This window comes from Callithrix jacchus, chromosome 4, assembly GCF_049354715.1.
Source record: "Callithrix jacchus isolate 240 chromosome 4, calJac240_pri, whole genome shotgun sequence".
Taxonomy (NCBI): Eukaryota; Metazoa; Chordata; class Mammalia; order Primates; family Cebidae; genus Callithrix; species Callithrix jacchus.
This window is the reverse complement of record NC_133505.1, coordinates 94196511-94207628: the sequence shown is the minus strand read 5'-3', so window position 1 is coordinate 94207628 and position 11118 is coordinate 94196511. Positions and strand designations below refer to the sequence as shown.

Below are 11118 nucleotides of genomic sequence, written 5' to 3'. Positions count from 1 at the left end.
AATCTATTGCAGCCCAAAATAAGCAAAGAGACACAAAGAAGGCAAGAATTTAAGTGCCCTGTCTCAAATGACTCAACTTTTGGGGTTGTATACAAACAACTAACATTTATTGAACACATAATGTTTGTCTGCTACAGTCACAGACACTGTAGATGTATTAAAAAGAGAGAGAGAGAGAGAGAGAAAAAGCACAATCTGCAATATTAAGGCTTAATAGACACTAAGAGAACATGCCAATTTGCTGAGCTGTCAGTGTCTTTGTTGTCAGAAGGCTCACAAATAATAGGAACCAACTTTAGCTAGAGTGCTACAGTCTTAACAGAAACAGAAATTATGGAATCTATTGAAGAGGATGAAATTCAATAGGAATAAATAAACTTCAAAGACCCAAGTATAAGATATAAGAGAAATTACTAAATTACTACATGTGCGAGAAAGGGCAAAAGGTTTTGGCTTATTTTAATTGTGATGTGATTTATGATATGACAAGATTGCTTTAAAAAGAGTAATAAAAAAAAGGAACAAAAAAAGAGAAAAACAAACAAAAAAAGAGTAATGAAATCCCCCATTACATTTATACGTTAACTAGAATCTGGAATATGGAGGAAGACAATCCTCCTCTGCTTGGATATCAGAACAGACCTGTAGCATTGAGTTCAATATCAAGGCTTTACTTTAAGTTTAACGTCAATAACCTGAAGGGATCCCCAGAGGAGTATCTAGAAAAAACTGATGATTCTGGAAAAGGGACATAAGGAGAGGATAATCTTTTAGCCTCGGGACAAGAACGCTGTTGATCCACTATAATTATCTTCAAACCTTTAAAAGGTTTTCATGTGACTCTGACTGAGAATAAGAAAAACTTTTTTGGTTTTTTACATTTTAGGGAGACATTAGACTTCAAGCAAATACAGTCAAGAAATGCATTGGTTTGCTCCAGAAAGGCGGAATGACTCAAAGATGTCTGGTCTTCCAGGTTACAGGTAGATTTAAACATTTCCTGGTTGACGGTTGAGTTTATCTAAAGACCTGGGATCAATAGAAGGAAAATGTCTGGGTTAGGATAAAGGATTATGGAGACCAAAGTTCTTATTGTGCAGAAGCCTTTGGGTCACAGGCTCCACAGAAACTAGACTGTAAATGTTTCTTATCAGATGTAAGGTCTGTCTTGATGTTAACGCCAGAGAGATATAATGAGGCATGTCTGACCTCCACTTCCCATCATGGTCCTAACCAGTCTTTCAGTTAAATTTCAAGAGTTCCCTGTCTGAGGAGGAACTCCATTCAGGTGGTTGAGGGGGTGCTTAGAATTTTAGTTGTGGTTTATAGTAGGTTTTTACACAAATAATAAATTTGATGAGTGGAGAAATGGAAGATTTTTTTTAAAAAAATGGAAATTGTAGAAATGGAAAATATAGTCTTAGAAATTTAAAAAATACACTTGATAAATGCTACAGATTAGACACTGCTGAAAAGTAGATCAGTGACATATATGTACATATATATAAATATTATAACAATGGAAACTATCCAATATAAAGCACACAGAAAAAAGTACAAATTTTTAAAAACATGAACAATGTATCAGTGACCTATAAGGTAAAATCAGTAAGTAAAATATACATGCAATTGGAGTTGCAAAAAAGGCAAGAGCCAGATATAGGGGTAGAAAAAATATTTGAAGCAATAATGGCTGAAAATCTTTCAAATATCTTAAAAACCGTAAATATAAGATTGAAAAGCCAATAAATCTCAAGAAGAAACATATGGAAAACCACACTAAGGTGCATCATAATCAAATTAGTATTAAAGAGAAAGACTTAAACCCAGAGCCAGAAAAAAGACACATTCTCTACAGAGGAACAAAGTTAAGAAAAACAATAGATGCCTTGTCAGAAGTTACTTAAATTAAAAGAAAATGTAGCAACATCTTTAAAGTATTGAAAACAAACAAACAAACAAACAAAGAAAACCCTGTCAACTGACAATTGTAAATCCACTGAATGTATCTTTCAAAAATGAAAGTAAAATAAAGACTTTTTCAGACGAAATCTAAGAGATTTCATTGGAGCTAAATATGTATTACAAAAAATGATAAAGGAAGTTCTTCAGTCAGAAGGAAAATGACACAAGGTAGAAATTTGAATCTATACAAGGGAATGGTAAATAAATGGGTTAATATGAGACTTTTAAAAAATATATGCAGCTCACAGAGACCAGGAGCAGTGGCTCATGCCTATAATCTCAGCACTTTGGGAGGCCAAAGCAGGCAGATACCTGAGGTCAGGAGTTTGAGAACAGCCTGGCCAACATAGCTAACCCCAACTCTACTAAGAATACAAAACTTAACCAGGCATGGTGGTGGGTGCCTGTAATCCCAGCTACTTGGGAGGCTGAGACAGGAGAGTCACTTGAACCCAGGAGACAGAGGTTGCAGTGAGCTGAGATCACACCACTGCATTCAAGCCCGGGTAACAAGAGTGAAACTCTGTCCACGCACCCCCCCAAAATCCCCCCAAAAATGCAGCTCTTGATTGTTTAAAGTACAAAGGATAACAATGTGTTGTAAAGTTTATAAAATATATAGAAGTAAAATATGACAACAAAAGCACAAAGGATGGGTGGAGAACTGAAAGTATATAGTTTTAAGGCTCTTACACTATATCCTAAGTGATATATTATTTGAATATAGATTACAGTAAGTTAAATACGTATATTGTAAAGCCTAAGGTGACAACTGAAAACCTGAAACAAGTTATGGATAATAGGCAATAAAGGAGAAAATATAAATCATAAAATAGTTTACTTAATCCAAGAAAAGACAGGATATTTAAAAACTTATGAGGCAAATAAAACACAAATACTGAGATGATAGATTCAAACCCAATCATAAAATAATTACATTATATGTAAATGGTCTAAATATTCTGATTAAAAACCAAGGATTGTAATGTTAGATAAAAAATTAAGACTGGGGTAGCTGGGCAAGATGGCCGAATAGTAACAGTTCTGGTGTGCAGCTCCCAGTGAGACTGATGCAGAAGATGGGTGATTTCCACATTTCCGACTGAGGTACCTGGTTCATCTCATTGGGACAGGTTGGATAGTGGGTGCAGTCCAAGAACAGCGAGCCAAAGCAGGGTGGGGCATTGTCTCACCCAGTAAGTACAAGGGACCAGGGAACTCCCTCTCCTAGCCAAGGGAAACCATAAGGGACTGTTCCCAGCACCCTGGCCCAGATACTGCACTTTTCCCATGGTCTTCACAACCCACAGACTAGGTGTTTCCCTCCAGTACCTACACAACCACCAGGTTTTATAGGTTTCCAGCACCAAACTGGGCAGCCATTTGGGTAGCAACTGAGCTAGCCACAGCAGTTTTTTTTTTCATACCCCAGTGGTGCCCGGAACACCAGAGAGAGAGAAAACTATTCACTCCCCTTGACAGGGGGCTGAAGCCAGGGAGCCAAGTGCTCTGGCTGGGCGGGTCCCACCCCCACAGAGACCAGCAATCTAAGACCCACTGGCTTGAAATTCTCATAGCCAGCACAGCAGTCTGAGCTTGACCTGGGACATTAGAGCTCAGTGAGGGGAGGTGTATCCACCATTGCTGAGGTTCAAGTAGGTGGTTTCAACCCCACAGTATAAGCAAAGCTTCTGGGAAGTTTGAACTGGGCAGAGCTCAACACAGCTCACAACTGCAGGAAGTCTGTCTCACTAGATGTCCTCACTGGGCAGGGCATCTCTGAGAAAAGGCAGCAGCCCATCAGGGACTTATAAATAAAGCCTCTACCTTCCTGGGACAGAGCACCTGGGAAAAGGGGTGGTAGTGGGTACAGCTTCAGCAGACCTAAATATTCCTGCCTGGCAGCTCTGAAGAGAGTAGCAGATTTTCCAACACAGTGTTCAAGCTCTGATAAGGGACAGACTGCCTCCTCAAGCAGCTCACTGACCCATGTGTATCCTGACTGGGAGACACCTCCAAGTAGGGGCTGACAGACACCTCATACAGGAGGTCTCTGGCTGGCATCAGGCAGGTACCCTTCTGTGACAAAGCTACCAGAGGAAGGAACAGATAGCAATCTTTGCTGTTCTGCAGCCTCCATTGGGGATTCCCAGGCAAGTAGCATCTGGAATGGACCTCCAGCAAACTCCAACAGACCTGCAGCAGAGGTGCCTAACTGTTAGAAGAAAAACTAAGAAACAGAAAGAAATAGTTTCAACATCAATGAAAAGGATGTCCACTCAGAGACCCCATCCAAAGGTCACCAATCTCAAAGAACAAAGCGAGATAAATCCACAAAGATGGGAAGAAACCAGTGAAAAAAGGCTGAAAACTTCAAAAAGCAGAATGCCTCTTCTCCTTTAAGGGATCACAGCTCCTCATCAGCAAGGGAACAAAACTGGATGGAGAATTAGTTTGACAAATTAACAGAAGCAGGCTTCAAAAGGTGGGTAATAAGAAACTACTCTGAGCTAAAGGGGCATGTTCTAACCCAATGCAAGGAAGCTAAGAACTTGAAAAAAGGTTAGATGAAAATCTAACTAGAATAACCAGTTTAGGGAAGAGCATAAATGACCTGATGGAGCTGAAAAACACAGCACTAGAACTTCATGAAGCATACACAAGTTTCTATAGCCGAATCGATCAAGTGATAGAAAGGATATCAGAGATTAAAGATCAACTCAATGAAACAAAGCAAGAAGACAAGATTAGAGAAAAACAGAGTGAAAAGAAATGAACAAAGCCTCCAAGAAATATGGGATTATGTGAAAAGACCAAATCTACATTTGATCAGTGTACCTGAATGTGATGGGGAGAATGAAACTAAGTTGGAAAACACTCTTCAGGATATAATCCAGGATAACTTCCCCAACCTAGCAAGGCAAGCCAATATTCAAATTCAAGAAATACAGAGAACACCACAAAGATACTCCTCAAAGCAACCCCAAGACACAAAATCATCAGATTCACCAAGGTTGAAGTGAAGGAAAAAATGCTAAGAGCAATCAGAGAGGTCAGGTTACCCACAAAGGGAAGCCCATCAGACTAACAGTGGATTTCTCTGCAGAAACCCCATAAGCCAGAAGAGAGTGGGGGCTATTAGTCAACGTTCTTAAAGAAAAAAAATTTCAACCCAGAATTTTATATCCAGCCAAACTAAGCTTCAAAAGCAAAGGAGAAATAAAATACTTTACAGACAAGCAAATGCTGAGAGATTTTTGTCACCACCAGGCCTGTCCTACAAGACCTCCTGATGGAAGTACTAAACATGGAAAGGAACAGCTGGTACCAGCCACTGAAAAATCATACCAAATTGTAAATCCCATCAATGCTAGGAAGAAACTGCATCAATTAAAAAGCAAAATAATCAGTTAGCATCATAATGGCAGGATCAAATTCACACATAATAATATTAACCATAAATGTAAGTGGGCTAAATGCCCTAATTAAAAGATACAGACTGGCAAGTTGGATAAAGAGTCCTTTGGTGTGCTGTATTCAGGAGACCTGTCTCACATGCAAAGATGCATATAGGCTCAAAATAAAGGAAGGGAGGAAGGTTTACCAAACAAATGGAAAGGAAAAAAAAGCAGGGGCTGCAATCCTAGTCTGTGATAAAACAGACTTTAAATCAAAGATCAAAAGAGACAAAGAAGGGCAATTACATAATGGTAAAGAGATCAATGCAACAAGAAGAGTTAACCATGCTAAATATACATGCACCTAATACAGGAGCATCCAGATGCATAAAACAAGTTCTTAGAGACCTACAAAGAGACTTAGACTCCCACACAATAATAGTGGGAGACTTTAAAACCCCACTGTCAATATTACAATGAAACAGAAAATTAACAAGGAAATCCAGGGCTTGAACTCAGTTCTGGACCAGGAGGACTTAATAGACAACTACAGAGTTCTCCACTCCAAATCCACAGAAAATACATTCTTCTCAGCACCACATCACACCTACTCTAAAATTGACCACATAATTGGAAGTAAAACACTCCTCAGCAAATGAAAACGAGTAGAAATCATAACAAACAATCTCTCAGACCACAGTGCAATCAAATTAGGACTCACAGGATTAAGAAACTCACTTAAAACCACACAACTACATGAAAACTGAACAACCTGCTCCTAAATAAATAACAAAATGAAGGCAGAAATAAATATGTCCTTTGAAGACAATGAGAACAAAGACACAACATACCAGAATCTCTAGGACACATTTAAAGCAGTGTGTAGAGGGAAATTTATAGCACTAAATGCCCAATAGAGAAAGCAAGAAATATCTAAAAGCAACACCTTAACATCACGATTAGAAGAACTAGAGAAGCAATAACAAACAAATTCAAAAGCCAGCAGAAGACAAGAAATAACTAAGATCAGAACAGAACTGAAGGAGATAGAGACACAAAAAAGCCTTCAAAACATCAATGAATCCAGGAGCTGGTTTTTTTGAAAAGATTAATGAAATAGATAGACCACTAGCCAGACTAATAAAGAAGAAAAGAGAGAAGAATCAAATAAATGCAATAAAAAATGATAAAGGTGATATCACCACCAATCCCATAGAAATACAAACCACCATCAGAGAATACTATAAATACCTATACACAAATAAAACAGAAAATATAGAAAAAAATGCATAAATTCCTGGACACTTACACCCTCCCATGACTAAACCAGGAGGAAGTCAATTCCCTGAATAGACCAATGACAAGATCTGAAATTGAGGCAGCAATTAGTAGCCTACCAACCAAAAAAAGTCCAGAACCAGACAGTTTCACAGCCAATTTCTACCAGAGGTACAAACAGGAGCTGATACCATTCCTTCTTAAATTATTCCAAGCAATAGAAAAAGAGGGAATTCTCCCTAACTCATTTTATGAGGCCAATATCATCCTGATACCAAAACCTGGCAGAGACACAACTAAAAAAGAAAATTTCAGGCCAATATCCCTGATGAACATCAATACAAAAATCCTCAATAAAATACGGCAAACTGAATCCTACAGCACATCAAGGAGTGTATCCATCATGATCAAATCAGCTTCATCCTGGGATGCAAGGCTGGTTCAACATATGAAAATCAATAAACATAATCCATCACATAAATAGAACCAAAGACAAAAATCACATTATTATCTCAATAGATGCAGAGGCCTTTGGCAAAATTCAACAACCCTTCATGCTAAAAACTCTCAATAAGCTAGATATTGCTAGAATGTATTTCAAAATAATAAGAGCTATTTATGACAAACCCACAGTCAATATCATACTGAATGGGCAAAACTAGAAGCATTCCCTTTGAAAATCGGCACAAGAGAAGGATGCCCTCTCTCACCACTCCTATTCAACATAGTATTGGAAGTTCTGGCCAGGGAAATCAGGCAAGAGAAAGAAATATAGGGTATTCAAATAGGTAAAGAGGAAGTCAAAGTGTCTCTATTTGCAGATGACATGATTGTATATTTAGAAAATAATATCATCTCAGCCCAAAAATCTCCTTAAGCTGATAAAGCAATTTCAGCAAAGTCTCAAGATACAAAATCACGAGCATTCCTATACACCAATAATAGACTACAAGAGTGCCAAATCATGAGTAAACTCCCAATCACAATTGCTACAAAGAGAATTAATTACCTAGGAATACAACTGACAAGGGATGTGAAGTACCTCTTCAAGGAGAACTACAAACCACTGCTCAACGAAATAAGAGAGGACACAAACAGATGGAAAAACATTCCATGTTCATGGTTAGAAAGAATCAGTATCATGAAAATGGCCATACTACCCAAGGTAATTTATAGATTCAGTGCTATCCCCATTAAGCTACCATTGACTTTCTTCACAGAATTGAAAAAAAAAACTTAAATTTCATATGGAACCAAAAAAGAGACCACATAGCCAAGACAATTCTAAGAAAAAAAAGAAAGAAAAAAAGCTGGAGGCATCATGGATTTCAAACTATATTACAAGGCTACACTAATCAAAACATCATGGTACTGGTACCAAAACAGATATATAGGCCAATGGAATAGGGCAGAGGCCTTAGAAATAATGTCACACATCTACAACCATCTGATCATTTACAAACTGACAAAAACAAGTGATGTGAAAAGGATTCCCTATTCAATAAATGGTGTCGGGGAAACTGGCAAGCCATATGCAGAAAGCTGAAGCTGGCTCCCTTCCTTACACCTTATACAAAAATTAACTCAAGATGGTTTAAAGATTTAGATGTAAGACCTAAAACCATAAAAACCCTAGAAGAAAATCTAGGCAATACCATTCAGAACATACGCATGGGTGAAGACTTCATGACTAAAACACTAAAAGCAATGGCAACAAAAGTCAAAACTGACAAATGGAATCTACTACTTAAACTAGAGAGCTTCCACACAGCAAAATAAATTATCATCAGAGTGAACAGGCAACCTACGGTATGGGAGAAAATTTTTGCAATCTATCCATCTGACAAAGGGCTAATATCCAGAATCTACAATAAAAACTTAAATAAATTTACAGAACAAAAAACTCCATCAAAAAGTGGGCAAAGGATATGAACAGATACTTCTCAAAAGGAGACATTTACGCAGCCAACAAACATATGAAAAAAAGCTCATCATCACTGGTCATTAGAGAAATGCAAATCAAAATCACATTGAGATACCATCTCATACCAGTTAGAATGGTGATCATTAAAAAGTCAGGAGACAACAGATGCTGGAGAGAATGTGGAGAAATAGGAATGCTTTTACACTGTTGTAGGAGTGTAAATTAGTTCAACCATTATGGAAAAGAGTGTGGTGATTCCTCAAGGATCTAAAGCTAGAAATAACATTTGACCCAGCAATTCCATTACTGGGTATATACCCAAAGAATTATTAATCATTCTATTATAAAGATACATGCACACATATATTTATTGCAGCACTGTTCACATTAGCAAAGACTTGAAACCAATCCAAATGCCTATCAGTGATATACTGGATAAAGAAAATGTGGCACATATACACCATGGAATACTATACAGCCATAAAAAAGGATGAGTTCATGTCCTTTGCAGGGACATGGATGAAGCTGGAAACCATTATTCTCAGCAAACTAACACAAGAATAAAAAACCAAACACCACATGTTCTCACTCATAAGTGGGAGTTGAACAATGAGAACATATGGACACAGGGAGGGGAACATCACACACTGTGGCCTGTTGGGGGCAGGAGGATAGGAGATGGATAGCATTAGGAGAAATACCTAATGTAGATGATGGATGCAGTCCACCACCATGGCACGTGTATACCTATGTAACAAACCTTCACGTTCTGCACATGTACCCCAGAACTTAAAGTACAATTTTAAAAAATTAAGACCCAACTATAAGCTGTCTATCAACTTAACTTATAGATAAAATTAATGTAAGAAAATGGAAAAAGATATATCACAAAAACATTAACCAAAGGAAAGCAGAAGTGACCATATCAACATACAAATTAGATTTCAAAAAAGAAATATAACAGAGATTTTTAAAAATTCATAATGATAAAGGTGTCAATTCATGAAGAGAACATACAAATCTTAACTGTATACACCTAATAACAAGATTTCAAAGTACATGAACCAAAAAAACTTGTAGAATAGAAAGGAAAGATAGAAAAATCTACAAATAAAGTTGGACATTTCAATACTTCTCAGTAATTGACAGAATAGGCAGACAGAAATTTATTTAAAATGTAGGAGACTTTAGCAACATTATCAACCAACCTGACCTAGTGATTGACTTTTGAATATTAAACCCGTCTTACATTCCTGGAAGAAACCCTACTTTCTAATGGTGTAGTATCCTACTTACATATTATTGGATTTGATTTGCTAATATTTTCTTAAGGATTTCTATTCTACCCAACAGCAGAATGAAACACATTTTTTCCAAGAGTATATGGAACACACCAATGTACTGTTATACTGCTGTGTAACAATGATACACAATACATCCCACAAGCTGTACCCATAAAAACTTCAACAGTACACCCCCACCCTCTACCCATAAAAGCTCCAATAGACCCATTATTTCCTCGCCTCCTGTCTGTATCACTTCTATTGATGCTGGGTTGAATTTGTACTTCTTATTCCAGTTTGGTTTGAAATTTATATAATCATCTTGGTGTTTCTCATTTTCTAATATAAGCATTTAAAGCTATTTATTTTTTCTAAGCACTACTTTAGCTATATCCAACACATTTTGATATGTTGTGTTTTTATTTTCATTCCATTAAAAAGTTCCTTGGGATTTCTTCTTTGACCTAAGAATTATTGAAAAGTTTGTTGTTTATTTTGGAGTGTTTTCAAGGTATTTTCTGTTACTGTTTTTTAGTTTAATTCCTTTATGGTGGAAAACACATGGACACAGGGAGGGGAACTTGTGTTCCAAATTGTGGAGGAAACGTTAAATATTAAATTTGAACTCAGTTGAACGTGGACACAAACAATGGTCACCAAGCCCCAGAACAGGTTGCATGAGCCCCTTGAGGCATTCATCCAGCACTGTTTTGGAAAAATCTTTATTTCAATCTATTCCTATATATTAGTTATTAGAAAACAACAGCCAATCGCAAAAACAAGTTGACCTTTTTGTGTTCCTTGAGCTCAGTCACGAAGCGCCCTCATACTGGGTCTCGTGCCAAACAACTCATTACAAAAAGGGCTAGAGTCCCAGATCGCACCAAAGCTTCATGAGCCCTCTCCTGTCTGTGCACAGATGAGTAGCTGATTCTGGAGCCTAGGTTCTTGCTTCCTGGTCTGGCGATGAGTCCTCCATAGTCTGGTGAGTGTAGTGGCCAACTCTAAAGCCCAGGCTGTTGCTTCCCGGTCTGGCAATGAATCCTCAGTAGTCTGGTGAGTATAAATAGATACATATCTTTTCCCTTCTCCTCTTCCCATTGCAATTTGCTTATTATATCAATTTGCTTATTATATTGTTTACTTATTATATCTGCATTGCCATTTATGTGGGATAAAGGTTGTTTACCCCTAAAGGTATTGTGTGTGTGTCTTTTCTTCTCCCCTCTCACATCTCCCATACGTAACACTGATCTACTATCATTTCAAT

At 37.5% G+C, this 11118-nt stretch overlaps 1 long non-coding RNA gene across 1 annotated transcript in view; it reads left to right on the top strand.

The window, feature by feature from the left end:
• The first annotated feature begins 876 nt into the window (after positions 1–876).
• Positions 877–11118, top strand: part of LOC118152912 (uncharacterized) — a 30513-nt gene continuing 20271 nt past the window's right edge. Inside the window, exons 1-2 of the long non-coding RNA XR_004741938.3 lie at positions 877–983; positions 10768–10904. This is a non-coding gene — a long non-coding RNA (uncharacterized LOC118152912). The remainder of the gene's footprint in view (positions 984–10767; positions 10905–11118) is intronic.